Below are 18,819 nucleotides of genomic sequence, written 5' to 3' on the forward strand. Positions count from 1 at the left end.
TTTACGTCAGCCCACACCTCAAATACAGGCATTACTTATTAACACTCTTGACAGATAAATGAGTGGTAAGAATAGAAAAGTGCCATTTTTTTTAAGTTAGGAAACTGAAGCACAAGCTAAGTAGGTAATGAGAGTAACGTGGTAGAATACGAATGGAATGCATGGCGACTGACGGCTAATCAAATGCACAGTCCTTTTGCACACAGAAGGTGATCAATAAATGTCTAGTGGATGAATGGATTTACAGCTCTCTCAAATACCAAAGAACAGAATCAGTTAGTTCCAGAAGTTAAAAATTTTTACAACAGAAACAGATTTTTCTTCTACCATAAGGCTGGGATAATTTTACAATAGCTATTTTTGTCTTACTGTGTAATTCAGAAGTGCCTCAAGTGGTCTGAAAAATTCTGTTGTCATAAAACCTGCTTGAGGGGTAAAAGGAAACAGTTAAAAAGAACATTTATTGGGGCACCTGGGTGGCTCAGTCGGTTGAGCGTCCAACTTTGGTTCAGGTCATGATCTTGCAGTTTGTGAGTTGAAGCCCCTCGTTGGGCTCTGTGCTGACAACTCAGAGCCTGAAGCCTTCTTCACATTCTGTGTCTCCCTCTCTCTCTACCCCTCCCCTACTCATAGTCTGTCTCTCTCTCTCTCTCTCTCTCTCTCTCTCTCTCTCAAAAATAAATAAACATTTAAAAGAATTTTTTAAAAGAACATTTATTTAGTGCATGCTTTCAGGTCAGCTTCACCTCAACCAAGGGTATGGAATCAACCACAGGTTTTGAAGTACTATATATTTGAGTGACAATATTAGTATAGTGAGATTAAACATTTTCCCCACTAGACACTCCTTTATCACTGAATGAAATTTCACATTTATGCTCTTCAGAATTATGTAGATTTACATTGATTTAATTGACTATTTCCTCTTGGACTTTGTGAATTTTTTTTGCAACCAAAAGCATATTAATACTGAAAAAAACTGTCCACCTGTAAAAATCTTCTTGTTTAATTACTATTTCTAATGGGCTCTAACAAGATTAAAAAGAAATCTATTTTAAGTCTGTCATGAATGAACTAGTTCGTATTTTCCTTGCAGATTTTACTTTTTAATGTTTATTTATTTTGAGAGAGATAGAGACAGCATAAGCAGAGGAGGGGCAGAGAGAGAGGGAAAGAGAGAATCCCAAGCACAGAGCCTGATGTGGGGCTCGAACCCACAAACTGTGAGATCATGACCTGAGCCAAAACCAAGACTCAGACGCTTAACTGACTGAGCCACCCAGGTGTCCCCATTTCCTTGCTGATTTTAAAATGGATCATTCAAGCTTCTAATACAATAGAGATTAAAATGAACAAATATATAAGTAGTATTTTTAAAACCTATAATTCTTTGGAATAGGCAATATATGTAGATGGTAGAAAATTCAAAAGTTACAAGAAATATAAATACAGCTAAATACAAGCTTACCTTCCACTCCTTTGCCCAGCAACCCATTTTCTTTCTGGAAGCAGCCATTTTTACAGGTTACTATGCATGGATCTGAAAATGAGATAATAATAATGGCCCCCATTTGTTGAATACTTACCTACTCTGCATGAAGGATTTTCACAACAATCATCTGGGATAAGCAGTACTATTTTTTTTTTCCTTTTTTACTAAGGAGATGTATGCCACTTTTGATGTGGCCTCTTCTCTATGATTGGCTGTGGAGAGTCTATTCTGCCAGTCTTTGGATCATTTTCTGGGCAATTTACACTGATACGGATGTTATCTAAGTGTATCTGTGGAATGAGGTGATCTTAAAACCCTCCTCTTCTGCCATGTTATCTAGAAGCCCCAGATAAGTAGTACTACTATTCTCATTTTATAGGTGAGAAAATAGTCATACAGGCATTAAGAATCATTTTAAGGGTCACACTTTGTATGTAGGATTTGGTTCAAACAAGGACCACTGCACATATTTGTACAGATTGTATCAAATAGGTAGTATAATAAAGACAACAGTTAAGAAGAAACTAGCTGACAGGTCGTGATCTCATGGGTTGTGAGTTCGAGCCCTGCATCAGGCTCTGCACTGACAGCACGGAGCCTGCTTGGATTCTCTCTCTCTCCCTCTCTCTCTGCCCCTCCTTCTCTCTCTGTCTCTCTCTCTTTCTCTCAAAAATAAATACATAAATAAACATTAAAAAAAGAAAAGAAGAAAGTAGCTGAACTAGAGTAACAGTTTCTATGCTAATAGAGATTTGATAAAACTTACAATGATGCCCTAAAAGCCTCTTTAGCTATTAAGAGTTACTTTTTTACTTATAGGTGATATTTATTGGATACCTACTGTGGTCCAGGCATGGAAACATACTTGCCAGCTCCATGGTGTTTGTCCAGTGAAGGTTGCAGATGAGCGAAATGGGGCCATGGGAGGATGCCATAACAAAACTCTAAAATATGTGACTTTGATTCCAGGACCAGGTGGCACATAGGAAGGAAACTGTTAGTGGAGGTTGGAAAAATACCAAAATAATTATTTCTGGAGACTGGAGAAATGGTGAGAAAACTGTTATAGAAGCTTAAAAAATAGTGACTCATGTTATGTAGCAGGCATTCCCTGCTGTAACTTGAAAGATAGTGTCTTGATGGACTTTGGGGTTTGAGCAGAGATTTCTAAGCAGAAAACTGAGAGTATCAGCCAGTTTATACTAGCTGAAGTATAAGGAGCTTCAAGAAAAAATGGACTTAGAAAAGAACTGGCCAATTTGTAAGCAGAATCTAGAGATTCAGAGAGGCTAGAACCTGCCAGTCTGGAATATAAATTATCTCTTATTTACAGCTTCTCAAGCAAGTAAGATTCTCAAATTAAGACACGGCCCAAGGATAAAGGTCAAATCAAAAGTATGGATGTAAGACACTTTTTAAAGGCTTCTAAGGAATTAAAAAAAATTTTTTTTAATGTTTACTCATTTTTTGAGAGAGTGAGTATGAGTCGGGGAGGGGCAGAGAGAGAAGGAGACACAGAATCTGAAGCAGGCTCCAGGCTCTGAGCTGTCAGCACAGAGCCTCATGTGGGGCTTGAACTCACAAACTGTGAGATCATGACCTGGCTGAAGTGGGGTGCTTAACCAACTGAGCCACCCAGGCGCCCCAAGGCTTCTAAGGAATTTAAATTGGTACTTTATCAGCTAAATAAAATGGTTTCTTGAAAGCTTAAAGATGTAGTCCCACAGAAGCCTGATCCCAAAGTAGCAGTAAATCAGTCTAAAAGGAGAAAACTGTGTTGAAAACAATTGTGGCTTTGGCTTCTAAAGCATGGAGTGGGATTAGATCTGATATATAGAAAGCCCCCAAAGTTCTTTAGGGAATTGTATTAGCAAAAGTACTGCCAGCCTAGACTCATAGAGACCATGACTATTCAGATTGTAAAGAGGTTTCTGGGCCCCTAACTTTATACAGACAGGAACAGCAGGAAAGTTGTTCAAAGGGCATTTGGGGGGATGCAATGGAATTGGGCATTTGGATTTTAAGTAACTGTGGGATTTTAGAGCAGAGAAATCAGAGGATATTCGAGCAGAGAAATCATAAAGTTCTGAACCCTGAGAGACAGATCTGGGCTACATATATAAATTTGAGAGTCATTAGCACATAGTAAAAATACAAAAGTACAAATCCAAGCTTTCAGCCTTGGTTGAAGTATAGGTGAAATCTTGGGACCCCATATCACATTATTCAATGAGAATCCTAATAGAAGCAGAAAATGGCTGACACAAGTGAGAATGCATGGCACTGGTTTAGTTACACAACACTGTCCTATCAGGACATATCAAGGCATGGAGAGACTTGCAACAATGGGAAACCATTATTACACCTAGAACCAAAAAGTCAATAGTAAAAAATGTCAATGGAACCTCACAGGAGGCACAGCCCAGAGGAGCCTTTAGTTGGGGAGCCACACAGCTACTGCTATGTGACACTGAGCAGGGAAGGGGCAGAGGAGAAATACTCTGACCTTGCTGGCCTCCTGGTTTGCATCTCCTGCTGGTATACCTCCCATGAGACAAGCCCAAGGAGCACAGGTGATATAAAGGACAACATTCCAGGGCATAAGGCAAGGAAGAGAAGGGGAATATATCCAATACACAAATGCAGAATAATAAGCACAGGATTTAGGGTAAAGGTGAAGATTTAATAATACTTATAAATCACATATCACAAACTCGCTAAGGATATGTAGCACGAGCCAGGAGGAAAGGCAGCTATGTTCAATGTACGTATACAGGTTCTGTCCCTTATAAATATGAATTACTGAAGGCACCTGGGTGGCTCAGCCGGTTGGGTGTCAGACTTTGGCTCAGGTCATGATCTCATGGGCCATGAGTTCAAGCCTCACGTCAGGTGCTGACAGGTTGGAGACTGGAGCCTACTTCAGATTCTATGTCTCCCTTTCTCTCTGCCCCTTCCCCGTTTGTGCTCTCTCTCTCTCTCAAAAATGGATGAACATTTAAAAAATTTAAATGTGAATCACTGGACAGTTTGCTGAGAACAACAAAAAGAACCTTTTTTGTGTGATAGTCTACTTTTTCATTACAAAAGGATTATCATCATCTTCTTTGGAATGCAGCATTAACTCAAGACAATAAATACTGCAAAGTTTGTTTTTCATTTTGTTATGATAATGTGTTAATGCACCACATCAATGTTGCCTGAAACTTCATTGTTGTAACAGTTGACTTCACACAGCTACGTTGTAAAATATCCCCAGCATTGTGATGACTAAGATACTACTATAAACCTAGTAACTTTCTTCTGTGACTCCACTGGTATTTAATTGGCATGAAATAGATTGTTCATCAGGGTTCGTTAACAGATTTATTTTTTCCTTCCCCTTATAGAATTATTTAAACAAAACAGTCTTTGAGATTCCAGCAGCTTCATGTCAAGACAATGTCAAGTATCTTTCTTACTTGACTTGGATGATAATTACAGTCTCAGGAGCTGATGACATCAACCATAGTGTGCTGACAAAGAGAAGGCAAGATTGCCGAGGAAACCCTGAGGAACGTCAACACTTAAAGGAAATACAGACCAAAACGTAGTGTGCAAAAAGCCTGGGAAGGATGCACCAGAGACATAGGGGGAATGTGGTTTCAGGGACACCCTGTTTAAGAAGTGGTCCACATTTTTAAATGCGGCATCCAGATCAGACCAAGTGAGAACTGAAGTGGTTCCATTCAGTGTAGCCACAGGCTGGTTTTTGATGACCACAGCAAAAGCCCTCTTACTAGAGCCATAACAGCAGAAGCTAAAATGCTGTAGATTGCAGAATGAATGTGACATGCAGACATGAAAACACTGAGTATGGATGGTGTTTTAGGGATGTTTGGCTTTGAAGAGAAGATAGGGTAGTCGCTGAAGAAGGGGGCATGGTGAAAGGAGGGATTTTTTTCTTTTTTGGTTGGTTTCGTTTAGTTGGTTTTTCGATGGGAGAGAGCATTGAGCATGGTTAAATGCTATTGAGAGAAGTTGAATCCACAACAGAGAGAGGAGCTGATCAATGGATGGAGCATCATGTCTGTTACAGAGTGGGTGCTCAGTGTTTATTAAATAAATGAGCAAATCCCTTGAGAAGCAGGGAGGCATTCAATCCAGAAACCAGGTGAAAGGCTTATCTGTAGACAAGAGGTAAGATATCTCTTCTATCAGAAAAGCAAACAAGAGGAAATAAGTGGAGATGCAGGTCCTTTGGTAGATGTGGTATGAAGAACTAGAGAAATTTCCATCAGTTTCTTGAGTGTCTCTTGATTTCGGCTCAGATCATGATTCCAGGGTCATGGGATCAAGACCTGTGTTGGGCTCCACACTGAATGTGGAACCTGTTTAAGAGTTTCTCTCTCTCCCTCGGCCCCTCTCCCCTACTCGTGCATTCTCTCTCTGGAAAAAAAACTAAAAACATTTCCATCAGATGACTTCTATTTTCTCTATTAAATGAAAGATGGGATCATCCGAGGGAAATAAAAGTATATTGGAACCACTGAGAATAATGAAAAAGGTCTGTGAAATACTTTCATGTTCTGGAGAGATGCTTCAGAGGAATGCCCCTTTAAGCACCTGCCAGCCTCTGCAGTATATAGTGGCTCATGAAAAGGGTTGCCCTGCATATACTCCTGGTACTGGGCCTCGGTATTGAATCCGGTCATCTGGCACCTTTACCTTTTCCTCACTCACTTGAAACTCTAGACCACAAACTTCAATATTTGCTCTCTCCTTTATGTTCCTGATAGTGCTCCACCAGATTTGAAACATGATGGCTCCTGGGAGTCCATGGCCTTCCACAGTTCTGCCTCCCCTCCCCCAGAAAGTGTTACATCGTTCCACCTTGAGGGCATTTCTTATAGTTCATTACGGTACTGAGACCTGCCTACCCAGATACCCACCCAGCCATCAGGGCACCCACCAGCCTTCAAAGGAGCAAACTGAGCATAACGTATAAGGAGTAGGGTAGGCCCACTTCATTGTCCACATAGTCCCTTCCCACAGAACTTGAGTCGTCTTTGGGAAGAGTTACAAGGGCCATAGAAACCTCCCCATAACCCCCTGCTGTAGCCTCCCAAGGGCTTAAACCCTCTACTGTTTCCTGTGGCTGATGGTGGAAAGGACTTCTCTAAGAAAAGATCCTGCTCAAAAGCTACAGCACTATGATCTTAGCCCATGGCGTCAAAGGAAACCCGATCAGGATATTCACAGAAAACCTAACAGCCCCCTGAAAGAGAACATAGTCATAAGATCAGTGGTTTTGTTACACAATCAGAGGAACTGCCAAATCTATATAAGGATAAATATTATAACCCAGCATGAAAATGGAACAGAAGATTCAGTAAACTATATGTTAATTTGCAGTCCTTACCTAACCAATAAACAACATGTGTATAATGCATTTGCTTACAAATTTTAGGGAATCTTAACTCAGTTCTCAAAATTTAGCTTCATAGAAAACTTGGCCAAAATAGCTGATTAACTAGCAGTGAGATTACTGAAGAGAAAATACTGAAAAAGGTGGCCTAGAAAATTCATTTTTAAGCATATGGATTGAAGGACAGGATGAAAGAAATAAAAACTGATGGCTGAGGAGTTAAAAACAAAACACTCCAGGGAAGCAGTGGGATTTCTTCTGGATTAGTTACTAACTTTCCTCGTCAATTTGCTCTAATATGTGTGGAATAGGTTATTTAGATGAGGCAATAATTTTTATGGTTATGGCTACAGCTCTAGAGTAGAATTATTAATCTGTTTTGGATCATTAAACTCTGTACGTACCTTTTATTAAAATTCCACTCCCTTCTCAGCTACCCATTATGATATTCCATTTTAAAGTAATTCTCCTTGGGACATCTGGAGATGTCCAGTCAGTTAAGCTTCTGACTTTGGCTCAAGTCACCATCTCCCAGTTCATGAGCTCGAGCCCCACGTTGGGCTCTGTGCTTATAGCTCAGAGCCTGGAGCCTGCTTCAGATTCTGTGTCTCCCTCCCTCTCTCTCTCTCTCTCTCTCTCTCTCTCTGCCCCTCCCCTGCTCACGCTCTGTTTCTCTCTGTTTCTCAAAAATAAAGATTAAAATAAAATAAATAAAGTAATTCTCCTTTGTTAAGTGATCCATTGCTTTCCTCAAAAAAAAAAAAAAAAAAGGCAGTGAGAGGCAGATCTCTAAAAGAGATCTTCCTTTTTCCTCTTCTCCTTTTCCTTCTTCTTCTTGTTACTTTGCAATAACAGAAGGATTCCTGGAATAAGGGATGCTAGAAAATCTATCTTTTTGGAGTTCCCCATTATAAAAGTGTGGGAAAACTGATTTCATTTTCCAAACAAGCAGTAGAAAAGAATTGTGGCCAAATTTCATGCAAAAAAATATTATGAGAAAAGAAGAAATAAGGAGACTAAAACCCACACACACAATGATGAAGACTCTTCAGAAAGATATGCAAACACATTGTGAAACTGTAAAATCTAATATTTCCAAATAAGCTAAAAATTTTTAAGAAAATATAGCAGCCATTAAAAAAAGACCCACATAAATTAGCATTAGAAAAACTCAAAAACTGCAAAACAAGAACCTGGGGTTCTAAAGCGGGAAACCCAGATTTCTGCTAATCTTCTTTCATCTGTCCCTTCAAAGACCAACTGGAACCCATTCATCTCTGGGCTAGCTTGGCCTTTGCCATGGCCCTCAGCAATATAGATATGTCATAGCAGATTAAGCACATGATAGCCTTCATTGAACAGGAAGACAATGAGAAAGGAAAAGAGGCAAAGGCAATGTAAAACATTAGAAAGGTGCAATCTTGTGCAAACAAAAAGACTGAACGTTACAGAATATTATGAAAGGGAAAATGCAGATTGTGTAGCAGAAGGAAATTTAAATGTCCAACTTGAATCAAGAAAATTTAAAAGTCCTCTGAGCCAGAAATGACCTTCTTACTGACCCACGAAAAGCAAAATAGATGCTCAGTAAGGTGGTAAAAGATACAACCAGGCACTGAGTGCTGGAAACACTGGTCGTCAAGGGTTTATACCAGTTGCTATAGCTTCTAATGACTGTTTGCTGCAGGAATCAGGATCTCCTTCCATTAAAGGCAGCTGAAGTGCAAAAACTTATCCCTGTAGACAAAATCCCACGAAAAAGATGCTGAGGTCTAAATTGATCAGAGGCCTACTTGTCTGACTAAATAGCTGGCAGTGTTGAGATCCATGATGAGGTCACAAAATAAAGGTTTCCAATACCCTAAAAAGCCAGCTGGATCTCTTAGGTTCAGGAATGATGCCAGAAATACGGTGAGCCTTGTTTGGCATGAATAGCAACAGAAAGGTTTTGGATTAAGCCTTTGAGAGGTGGAGCTTTCTCCACTGCATGTAACTATAATAATAAAGCATCTGATATTTGAAAAAAACAGGATTTTCTAGGTCACTTCCTTTTTGATGTTCTGATATAGTTCTCTATTCATTAGTGGAATACCTGTTCCATAGCTATTGCCTTTGTTCTAATCATTAACATGGGGATAAAGATGCCCTTGAAATACAGGAACATGCCTCCAATTCTAGAAGTAATGCAATTTTCAGGGGTTCTGAGCATGAGGTAGAGGAGATCAGACAATGGTTGTATGACTTTCATCCAGTTTTCTGCCCTTTTTCTACTTCCAGAGATCTAATTCAGAGAATTTTACGTGAGACAGACCAGGGACTAGACTTGAGTCCCCTTACTCCTGACCACAAAATCCAGTGTTCCTGGACAGCTGAAACCCTATGCCTGTTGAGTAGCATGTTTGCAGATATGCAGAAGCAGGATGCTTCCCAAAGAAGGGATTCTACTAGGAAGACTGGCAAAGACCCAAGCAAACCAGTCTGCACAAAGGTGGACTCCAGTGCTGCCCTTTCACCTATTTGTTCCCTCATTACAATACTAAAAATCACGCCCAGAGGTGGGGATTTATCGCGCTAATGAGACATGTGGTACATGATGAAGCATGTTTTGTCCGCTGTACCTTCATGCCGAACTTCTTGTATTTCCCTGCCCCTACATGCTTAGATGTCACTCCTTTCCCATGTCAGTTTCTTTAAAACCTTGCCTCAGCCTTTGTTTGGAGAGCCAGCATGAAGGACCCTTTTGTTTGTCCTATGTCCCTTACAGGGGAGCCCAAGCCCCAATAAAAGCCTTGCCTGGAAACTCCAGCTTGGCCTCTAGTAAATTTCTATTGCTTGGAGAGCCCAAGGTCCTGAGTGGGTGACATAAGTACCTTTAAGTCTCTGCTCTTTTGGTTTAAAATGCATGTGGCAAGCATTCATTATTGCAGTAGTAGCTTCACTGTTACTTGGGCCTAGTAGTTTTCCTCATAAGTAAATGTGAAACAGGTTTATGTGAGGAGAAAAATGAAAAAACTCAGGACATAACTAAATATTTCTTAACAAAGCATAAACAAGAAGGAACATAGAGCATATAAAAGCAACAAATAGTATCTTAACAGAAATAGAACTATAAGAGAAGAAAAATGCTAAAAATCAAACAGAAATGAAGGGTGAAAAGGATTTGAAAGTAACAGATAAAGAAGACAAAGAAAGTTCCTACATATGAATATCCAGAAATACCCAAAGAAGAGAACCAGAGCAATAGAACAGAACAAATGTGGAAATAATCTAAGAAACTTTTCCTGACCAAAAAAAAAAAAAAAAAACAAAAACAAAAAGAAACCTGGAAAATCTATTGAAAAGCAAATCATGTGCCTGAAAAAACTGACCCCAAAATGGCCGACATCAAGAATTATTCTACTAAGATGAATGAATTTTAAATGTTTCTTTATTTATTTTGAGAGAGAGAGAGAGAGAGAGCCAGCAGGGGAGGAGCAGAGACAGAGAGGTAGAGAGACAGAATCCCAAGCAGGCTCTGCACTGTCAGCGAAGAGCCTGACACGGGGCTCAATCCCATGAACCATGAGATCATTACCTGAGCCAAAATCAAGTCAGATGCTTAACTGACTGAACCACTTATACACCCCACTAATGAATTTTAAAGAATAACTTTAAATATTTTTTTATATCAAGGAAAAAACCCCAAAAACAAAAATGCAATCACTTATAAGAGAAATGATATCAATTGCCAGATCTTTCTACCTCAACCCTTTATGGGTTAAAGATAGTAGAGTGACATATTTAACACACTCAAGGCAAGAAAATGTGACCTAAGGGTCCTGTACCATGCAAACTTATATTCAAGTATAAAGACCATAGACAAATTGTTATGAACATTCGTGAACTAAAGAAATATTGTTTCCATGCCCCTTCCTAAGATATCTACCAGAGAATAAGCTTCCAACAACCAAAATGACTAGACAGACATCAACATCAGGACTGGTGGGAACCATTACATATATATTGACTTATGGAACTAAGACAAAATAATGGATACAAAGGACAGGGTATAATATGTTATTGGTCACATGCTCTAATGAGGTGGAGAGTACAATTATCAAACATAGGAGGAGGGGGTGTGAAATGGGGAGAACATATGAAAAGTAGAACAGGCAAGCTGACTGCCTTATAGTTATTACCTGAAAATAAGAAGATATTACTTCACATCAGATGCTGGGAGAGAGTAAGAGGAGGAAGGAAGAAAAGGTGGTCAGCCAATTTTGATTATTTCTCATAGTAGATAATAGAAAATTACTAAGGGTACAACATAATGGTATTAGTATACAAGCAGCCATCCAAGCAAAACCAAAAATTTTACCAGTAAAAGAAAAGCTGGGGGGGGGGGGGGATGGAAGGGGAGAGGAAACAAAGATTATTTGTATAGAGCGCTTAATATGTATCTATTAATATAATATAAAGATACTATGGCAGTATGAGAGCCCTTGCCAGAGCAATGAGGCAAGAAATTGAAATGAAAGGCATCAAAAATTGGAAGGAAAGAAGTAAAACTGTTATTTGCAGATTAAATGATATTATACATAGAAAATCCTAAAGACCCCATCAAAAAACTATTTGAACTAATAAATTCAGTAACATTGCAGGATACAAAAGTAATATACAAAACTCTGTTGCATTTTTATGCACTAATAATGAACTATCAGAAAAAGAAATTAAGAAAACAATCTCATTTGCAGTTTCTTCAAAAAAGAATCAAATACCTAGGGATAAATTTAACCAAGGAGGTGATAAACTTATACATTGAAAACTGTAAGACATTAATGAAAGAAGTTGAAGAAAGCATAAATAAATGGGAAGATATTCCATGCTCAGGGATTAGAATAATTAATATTGTTAAAATGTAATACTGACCAAAGCAATCTACAGATTCAGTGCAATTTTTATCGAAATTCCAACAGCATTTTTCACAGAAATACAACAAACAATCCTAAAATTTGATATGGAACCACAAAAGACCCTGAACAGTCAAAACAATCTTGAGAAAGAACACATCATGCCCGTTGATTTCAAACTACTACAAAGCTATAGTAATCAAAACAGCATGGTATTGGCATAAAAACAGATATGTAGATCAATGGAACAGAATAGGGACACCAGAAATAAACCCACATCCATATGATCAATTAACAAAGGAGGCAAGAATATAAAATGGGAAAGGGACAATCTCTTCAATACATGGTACTGGGAAAACTGGACAGTCACATGAACAAAGAATAAAGCTGGACCAGAATCTTACACCATACACAAAAATGAATTCATAATGGATTAAAGATTTGAACCTAAGACCCATAACCATAAACCTAACAGCCCTAGAAGAAAACATAGATGGTAAGCTTCTGCAGTTCTTTTCTTGATAGTAACAGTTTTTTAAAATGGCACATCTTAAATATTCCTTTGCCCTTTCCCCTGGCATAGGAATGTGAAATACAATAAGACATGTAAGTGCTTTTCTTTCATCAGTGTTCCTCATGTGCTGAAATAGTAACTAGCCAAAGATGAATAGCTACTTTCTTCTAGGGGCACTTGTAATTCAAAAGAACATAAATCAAAATCAAGTTAATCAAGCTATGCAATCCATTATATTTAGTATTTCTTTGTGCTATGAAATAGTGGTTAAATCCACAGCTGGAATACCCCCTTATCAAACAAAGACCCTAGTAAAATCAGCGTACTTGTTTGAGAATGACACATGAAATTATAAAATTCCATTTAACCTATTTCACACGTAAGAAGTTTCTTATTCAAATTCGAAAACGTAATATTTAAGTTCCGAAGTTCTTGATCAGTGAATTCTTAATCAGTATAGTAGAGTATATAGGCTAAATTTACACTAGCATCATTCATTACTTGAGAATTAATAAAATTAATGAACTAGCACTAAAGCAGGTAGATTATTTCTTTAGGCAAATATATAAGGAGCTATATAATAAGTTATTTCCAGAGTGTTTAGATAAGTTTAATTATCTGGGTGTGGGAAAAAGTTAACATAGCAGTCCTAACTGCTTATACTTTAAAAATCCTTCTTGGGGACACCTGGGTCACATAGTCAGTTAAGTGTCCGACTTTGGCTCAGGTCATGATCTCACTATCTTTGAGTTTGAGCCCTGCATCAGGCTCTCTGCTGAGAGCTCAGAGCCTGGAGCCTGCTTCAGATTCTGTGTCTCCCTCTCTCTTTGCCCCTTCCCCACTCACGCTCTGTTTCTCTCTCCAAAAAATAAAGAATAAAAACATTTAAAAAATTAAAAATCCTCCTTATAGTGTTGGCCCTTAGTTGGCATCTGGGCATATGGATTTCAAGAAGCTTCCTACCACTAACTGGTATGAGTGGTTCAGTGTCTAAACTGTACAAACAAGATCGTCTTCTGCTTTTCTTCTAAGAGATTGAAATTTAGGTATGTGCAAGACAGGGAGTAGTATGATCAGACCCCAATAGAAACCCTGGGTGTTCAATCTCTAATGAGTTTCCCTGATTGGCAACATTTCCCACAATTTGTCCCACCTTGTTGTTTGAATAATTAAGCTCATCCTGTGTGACTCCACTGGAAAAGGAATCTTGAAAGTTTACATCTGGTTTACTTAGCCCCATGTCCCTTTTCTCTTTGCTGGTTATGCTCTGTATCCTTTCACTATAATAAATCATAACCATGAGTATAACTACATGCTGAGTCCTGGGAGTTCTCCTAAGGAATTACCAAAACTCAGAATGGTCTTGAGGACTCCCAACACAATCCCCTAATCTACTTTTACAAGAATCATTCAATTTGATGATTTTTTTTTTAATTTTTTTTTCCAACGTTTATTTATTTTGGGGACAGAGAGAGACAGAGCATGAACGGGGGAGGGGCAGAGAGAGAGGGAGACACAGAATCGGAAACAGGCTCCAGGCTCTGAGCCATCAGCCCAGAGCGCAACGCGGGGCTCGAACTCACGGACCGCGAGATCGTGACCTGGCTGAAGTCGGACGCTTAACCGACTGCGCCACCCAGGCGCTCCCCAATTTGATGATTAGTTGTGTATACCTCAATATAGGAAATGACTTCTCCAGGCATTACTAATGAAAATGTAGGGATTCCCTAAGCACTACAAATCAAGAAATCTACACAATTGATTTTAATTGTAACTTAAGAGTTTGGTTACAGTGGTGTAACCAATGTTATGAACCATTGGTAAGAAATTCTCTTTCAGCTGTTGTCAGGATGTTATCTAAGATGACATCCTGACATTCTAGAGTACCCTCTATTAGGTGGGAGCCCTGGGCAAAATTTTGATCTCTTTTGACTAAATTATGCTTACCTTGAACTGTATGTTTTGCTTTTATTATATAGTGACTCTAATGAGCGGTTGAGGGTTTTTTGTTTTTTTTTTTAAACTAGAAAACTAATAGTCAAATTACAATCCAGTCTAAACCACTGTACAAGATAGTATCTTATACATATTTCTCGCACTAAACTCAGCTATACTATTTTCTGACTCATATTTTTTTTAAGTTTATTTATTTTGAGAAAGAGAGAGAGACAGTGCAAGTGGGGGAAGGGCAGAGAGAGAGGTAGAGAGAATCCCAAGCAGACTCTACACTGCCTGCACAGAGCCTGACGTGGGACTCAAACCCATAAATCATGACATCATGACCTGAGCCGAAACCAAGAGTCAGATGCTTAACCGACTGAGCCACCCAGGCGCCCCTGTTTTCTGACTCGTATTTTTAACATGACCTAAATTCCTCAGTATTTTTCTAACTCTTTTACTGTTTATATTACTGCCAGACATTTCAAAACTTTTCAGATGAGGCATGCAGGAAGGAACTTTTCAGATAAGCTGTACAGGAAGGGAGAAAAGAAGTACTGAATCTGTAAAACATCCAAAGAAAGATTAGTGGGAAAAAAACGGCAAGCAGTTAACACTGGAAAAGGGAACCAAAGACTGAAAATTCTAAGTGATTAAACACTTTTAAAATCAAGGCAGCATGTTGGAAGTTTCATTTCCTTTAAATAAATATGACTATTTTACCTTTTTTCCTCATAAATCTGATACTTATGTTAACTTGTCAACAGCAGAATATATGAAGACACTTGGGTTTATGCTTGAACTCAAGGCAATTCCCTTTTGGAAACTAAAAGTTCATTAATACATATTCCAACTTAAGAATACATTTTCTTCTTCTCAAAAGTTTACATACATTTAAGAGCAAGTGTTTGAAACTTGGAACACATTTTTCCACAGAAATGTTATTACAAACAGTGGTTAATTCCCAGGCACCCCAGTAAACTCAATAAACTCATAAAGAACAAAAGTAGACATTTGTAACGAAAATGGTATAAACATGAAAAGATGCTCAACGTCACTAACGTCACTCCTCATCATGGAAATACAAATCAAAACCACACTGAGATACCACCTCACCCCAGTCAGAGTGGCTAAAATGAACAGATCAGGAGACTATAGATGCTGGAGAGGATGTGGAGAAACGGGAACCCTCTTGCACTGTTGGTGGGAATGCAAACTAGTGCAGCCACTCTGGAAAACAGTGTGGAGGTTCCTCAAAAAATTAAAAATAGATCTACTCTATGACCCAGCAATGGCACCGCTAGGAATTTACCCAAGGGTTACAGCAGTGCTGATGCATAGGGGCACTTGTACCCCAATGTTGATAGCAGCACTCTCAACAATAGCCAAATTATGGAAAGAGCCTAAATGTCCATCAACTGATGAACGGATAAAGATGTGGTTTATATATACAATGGAATACTACTTGGCAATGAGAAAGAATGAAATCTGGCCATTTGTAGCAACGTGGATGGAACTGGAGAGTATTAATGCTAAGTGAAATAAGTCAGGCAGAGAAAGATACCATATTTTTTCACTTATATGTGGATCCTGAGGAACTTAACAGAAGACCAGGGGGGGAGTGGAAGGGGGAGAAAAAAAAGTTACAGAGAGGGAAGGAGGCAAACCATAAGGGACTCTTAAATACTGAGAACAAACTGAGGGTTGATGGAGGGTGGGGGAGAGGGGAAAGTGGGTGATGGGCATTGAGGGCACCTGTTGGGAGGAGCACTGGGTGTTGTATGGAAACCAATTTGACAATAAATTATATTATAAAAAAATAAATGAACACTTAAAAAATAAACGTTAAAAAATAGTGTAAAACCCTACTATGAAAAAAACCTTGCCTTTTAAATTCAAAAGTTAAAGTTAAACATGCAATTTAAATTGAAAATAGCATAACCAATGTTACACAGTGAGCAGGGCCTCACTTTGGGCCTCTGCATATCCTTAAACATTGCAAATGGGGAGGGAGAAGTGGAAGATTTTGAACTCAGGTGGGTGGGACTTGGAGAGACCCTATGCACAGTCTGGAAAGGAAAGTACATTGTATTTACCCAGACTGGGGTGGGGGTGGTTTCTACTCTGATTTCTGGGAGTACAATTATGTTGGTACACCATAGGAGAGTAAAAGGGATGGAAAGGGGATTTTGGTTTCTCAAAATCCTAGAATCATTAACGTGCTACTATCTAGAGCCGGGGTAACAGGGTGTATCTCTGGGCTGCTGGTAAGCATGAATGACCAGTTGGCTAACTCTTCAAGCAGGGGGGACCTAAGTACCCAGGTGGATAGCCGCAGGCTGTGGATCTGGGCATCTCTAGCAGAGAAGCAACGTGGATTCACACAGGAGACCTGTGAAAATGCTGACGGTGTGAAGAAGACATAAATAACCAACATGGAAGATCAGAAGAGGAGACAAAAGTGTAAGAGGTGCTTCCTGCGTGGCGCCAGCTGACGTTAGCCCCAACTGGGCTCACCGTCTCTAAAACATGGCTAGGCCTGTGTTTGATGTATTTCAGGTTTGTCTATCCTGGTTTGGGGAGGCACTTCACAAGTAATCCTCATTTTAAACACTACACATTTGTTAAATTAAAATAAGAAAATATTATACCATTAAAAGAATTATAAGAATTTTTCAAAAGCATATTTAAAACAAATATTTTTAAAACTCCTATATTTTGGGGGCACCTGGGTGGCACAGTCGGTTAAGCGTCTGACTCTTGATTTTGGCTCAGGTCATAATCTCACAGTTCATGAGTTCAAGCCCTGCGTCAGGCTCTGTGCAGACAGCATGGAGGCTGCTTGGGATTCTTTGTCTCTCTGCCCCGCCCCGCCACCTCTCTCAAAAATAAACATTTTTTTAAAAATCTTATGTTTTCAAGTATTTAAAAAAAATTTTTTAATGTTTATTTTTGAGAGAGACAGCATGAGTGGGGAAGGGGCAGAGAGAGGGAGACACAGAATCCAAAGCAGGCTCCAGGCTCTGAGCTGTCAGCACAGAGCCCGACGTGGGGCTCAAACTCACAAACCGCGATAGCATGACCTGAGCCCAAGTCGGACACTTAACTGACTGAACCACCCAGGTGCCCCTCCAGTATTTTTTTTTAAACCATACTTATTTATCATGGACCATAAACTTAAACAAAATAGATTTTTTAACTTGCTCTTCTTCCCCCTCTCCAGACACCCTCTCCACTAATGCTTACAAGCTGGTAGACATCCTTCTGTACGTTTGTAATTTTCCACTAAGTATTCAAATACATATGAATTTGAATAATTCATTTTTATGACATAAAAATATGTACTAATAATATCTCAAAAGCAAATCTTAGTAGATGTATGATATGCTATATAGCATAGAGAGGCCAAATTTATTTAACCATTCATTTATTGACAGGTATTCACTTTTTTCCTTTGTTTTGCATTTTTGCCACTGGAAATACAATAAAACTCTTTATACATGTATTTTCTGTTATTCAAGTTTATGGTCACTCACCCCAAATATCTCACCAGCTTGTGACAATAAAAGTTGGCTTCTGGTTCCCACCACTGCCTAACTCAAGGTGGGCTATTATTACGAGGCATTTGCCTCCAGTAGTGATTCAGGGATCCATCTTACGGTTTTGCTATCTTAGAGTCCTTCATTTCCAGCAGGAAGGATGTGAGAGAACTTGGAAGATGAGAAGGATTTTTTTTAACTAAAATTCTTTATTTCAGTGTATTGACACAATGTTACATTAGTTTCAGGCGTCGAACACAGTGACTTGACAAGTCTGTATGCTACGCCATTTTCACAAGTGTAGCTACCATCTGTCACCATACGATCTCATTGACTATTCCTTATGTTGTGCCTTTTATTCCTGTGACTTAATCATTCTGTAACGAGAAGCCTGTATCTTCCACTCCCCTTCCCCCATTTTGCCCATCACCACCTTCCCTCTCCTCTAGCAGCCATCAGATAGTTCCCTGTATTTACAGGTCTGATTCTGCTGTTTATTCATCTGTTATGCTTTTTAGGTTCCACATCTGAATGAAATCATATATTTGTCTTTTTCAGTCTTATTTCACTTAGCAGAATACCCTCTAGGACCATCCATGTTGTCACAAATGGCACAATCTCCTATTTTATGGCTGCATAATACTCTCTCTCTCTCTCACACACACACACACACACACACACACACACTTTATCCATTTGTCTACTGACAGACACTTGGGTTGCTTCCATATTTTGACTATTGTAAATCATGCTGCAATAAACATAGGGGTGCGTATATCTTTTCAAATTAATGTTTTCATTTTCTGTGGGTAAATACCCAGTAGTAGAATTATTGCATCATATGGTGTTCCTATCTTAAATTTTTTGAGGAATTTCCATACCGTTTTCCACAGTGGTCATCCCAGTTTATATTCCTACCAGTGGTGAGTGGGAGTTCCTTCTTCACATCTTCATCACTTGTTATTTTTTGTCTTTTTGATGTTAGTCTTTCTGACAGGTGTGATATCTCGTTGTGATTTTGATTTGCATTTCTCTGATGA

The 18,819-nt window shown here is 38.9% G+C and overlaps 1 protein-coding gene and 1 pseudogene across 2 annotated transcripts in view; both read left to right on the plus strand.

Annotated features, from left to right (window-relative positions):
• Positions 1-18,819, plus strand: part of UCHL3 (ubiquitin C-terminal hydrolase L3) — a 98,511-nt gene that overhangs the window by 6,648 nt on the left and 73,044 nt on the right. The gene's annotated exons all lie outside the window — the stretch shown is intronic.
• On the plus strand, positions 5,161-9,519 carry LOC106965741 (V-type proton ATPase subunit E 1-like; annotated as a pseudogene).

The sequence above is a fragment of the Acinonyx jubatus genome, chromosome A1 (assembly GCF_027475565.1).
Source record: "Acinonyx jubatus isolate Ajub_Pintada_27869175 chromosome A1, VMU_Ajub_asm_v1.0, whole genome shotgun sequence".
Classification (NCBI taxonomy): Eukaryota; Metazoa; Chordata; class Mammalia; order Carnivora; family Felidae; genus Acinonyx; species Acinonyx jubatus.